This window comes from Scophthalmus maximus, chromosome 20 (assembly GCF_022379125.1).
Source record: "Scophthalmus maximus strain ysfricsl-2021 chromosome 20, ASM2237912v1, whole genome shotgun sequence".
Lineage (NCBI taxonomy): Eukaryota > Metazoa > Chordata > Actinopteri > Pleuronectiformes > Scophthalmidae > Scophthalmus > Scophthalmus maximus.
The window spans coordinates 1,320,001-1,322,500 of record NC_061534.1 but is presented as its reverse complement, the minus strand read 5'-3'; the positions used below and the strand labels follow the sequence as shown (position 1 = coordinate 1,322,500).

At 45.4% G+C, this 2,500-nt stretch overlaps 1 long non-coding RNA gene across 1 annotated transcript in view; it reads left to right on the top strand.

The window, feature by feature from the left end:
* The window catches only part of LOC118285355, a 1,608-nt gene extending 29 nt beyond the window's left edge, over positions 1-1,579 (top strand). Inside the window, exons 1-4 of the long non-coding RNA XR_007030220.1 lie at positions 1-262; positions 381-482; positions 866-1,031; positions 1,409-1,579. The exon at positions 1-262 is cut by the window's left edge and continues 29 nt beyond it. This is a non-coding gene — a long non-coding RNA (uncharacterized LOC118285355). The remainder of the gene's footprint in view (positions 263-380; positions 483-865; positions 1,032-1,408) is intronic.
* Positions 1,580-2,500: the final 921 nt, after the last annotated feature.

Sequence of the window (2,500 nt, the reverse complement as noted above, 5' to 3'; positions counted from 1 at the left end):
AACATTTACATGAACTTTCAAACTCACAGTTTCTCCTGTTTTCGACTCGTAGAACTGAGTCACGTCTCTCTGATGTTTGTGTATTTGACGCTTTCTGTTTTCCTTCGACATGCAGATTAAAAAGAAAAAGCTTCTGTGATGTTTCCAGCAGCTTTTCATTTCAGGTTCCGTCTCCTCTGTAATTAAACAGGAGGAGGAGGAGAGACACTCGACGGGACGCGGACGCTGATCGCAACATACGTCGGTGTCGCGTCGCGCTTCGGTAGGAAACAGTTTGTTTTCTATTAAGAGTAAATTCTCTTCTTAATGCAGCTTTTAAATGTAGTTCCGTCTGTTTCATAATTATCAATAACGCTTCAGTTCGTTCATCACTTCATCAGGTCGTTGGATCGCTGTGGATCGTTCCCGACCTCCGACGACCAACCTGTGGACTTCTGGACCTCGTGTTAATATGAATATTCTTTAATAACTGTGACCCGCAGGTGAGGACCGTGGTGGATCAGAGCGTCAGCTGCTCGCGTTGCTTCCTCTCCGCGCGACGCCGTATGTTTATAATCTCTCTTTAAACCCCGAGCGGGGGCGGGTCTGACAGGTCTGTGTTCGCTCGCTGACACACAATTAGCCCAGACAGCCGGGTCGACGTGACGCGTCGGGGAGAAACTTCTCTGCTTCTCTGTAATCGCGTCGCGGGGAAGGAAGACGTTTCATTAAGAGGGTGCGCGAGGAGCCGACAGCGATTCTGCTCCGACGTTTCTCGACGTGGAGGAAGAACCAGGATGTTAACCAGCGAAACATGACGGTCGATGTGTTTTAGAAATGATGATTTATGACTTCATTTGACTTGTTCTTCTACACGGAACATCAGCAGGTGAGACTCTGCGGCCGAGCGACGACACCTGGACGTCACCAGCTGGTTTGTGAGCGGCCATCTTGTTTTTTTAAACCAGAAGTGACCATCTTTGCCTGACTGACAGCTCGTCCACTCCCTGTCCACCTGCACCCATTGGACGGTACCAGCTGTCAATCACACAGTATCCACAAACTGTCTTTTACACAACTACATCACAACCTTAACACTTAATTTTAACAACAATTGGAGTCGCCCTCTGCTGGTCATTCCAGAGAACACAGGTTTTTGGCAATTTATATTGGCAACACAGTGTGTGTGTGTGTGTGTGTGTGTGTGTGTGTGTGTGTGTGTGTGTGTGTCATCACCTTGTGGACAGTCTGCAGACTCCAGGAGTTCAACACGTGTTTTGATGAATCAGTGATGAAAACCATCACTTCCTGTGTATTTATAGTTTCACAGTGTTGAACGGAAACAGAGGGAAACATTTCAGTCTCCATGGAAAACAAGTCACAGCAAAGAGTCGATTATACAAACAACCAGATCGTCTTCTTGTTTCAGGCTCCTGAACAGTCTGTTGTCGAAGAACGAAGATAACAAGAGGAGAAGAAGAAGAAGAAGAAGAAGAAGAAGAAGAGAAATGATGAGGAGGAGGAAGCTGATATAATTTGCCTGTCAGAATTCATTAGGCCTAAACTTGTGACACACACACACACACACACACACGCACACACACACACACACACATACACACTCTATGGTTTTAATTCCAGAATCTCATTTCAGATCTGATTAATTACTCTCTCACGCTTGACGAAGGAAATCAGCGGCAAAACTGAAGGGATTAACACACACACACACACACACGCGCAGACGCACACATGCATGGATGGTGAATGAATTATTCATCCATTTCGCCCGTTTTTGTTTTAAATTGAAAAACACAACAGCAACACAGTTATTTGGGCAAAACAGTGACAAACAAACTGTGCGTGCGTGCGTGTGTGTGTGTGTGTGTGTGCGTGTGTGTGTGTGAAAGGTTCTTGGTGTCGACGCTTCCTAATCAAACCTGCCGCAGGCCGATTGGAACGATTCTGCAAAACCCTGGAAAACACAAAGGTCGTTGATGTTGTTGTCCATGTTGTCATGACAACAGAGTCAGTGTGCGACATCAGACCTGAACTTAGAGAGTCTGGGAGGAGGCGTCTCGGGTGGTTTCCACGGTGACCATGGTGGTCAGTTACTTTACTCATATGTCAGTCTGAGTTCGGGTGAAGGACCAATCATAATCCATTACCACGGTGACTGTCGCTAACGCCGCATGAAACTGGATTCTGAGGTTTTCACGGCTCGCCGCAGACCTGTGACCTCCAACAGAACACAAAGTATTCTGCTCGCTTCTCGAAAGAGTCGGTGCACGTTGTGAATGTGACTATGTTGATGAGAAAATGACAAAACTGTCGAATATTAAAACAAGTTTTTAAGGAACCTTTCATCTGTGACATATTTTTAAAAATATATTCAAGAAGTCATATCATCATCATAATCCCCAAGAGAAGTTGGAGCAGCACCAAGATGTATATTCACTTTATTAACAAAGTAGTAGAAGGAATAAAAACCTGCAGAGAGAGAGAGGGAGAAAGAGTTAGAGAG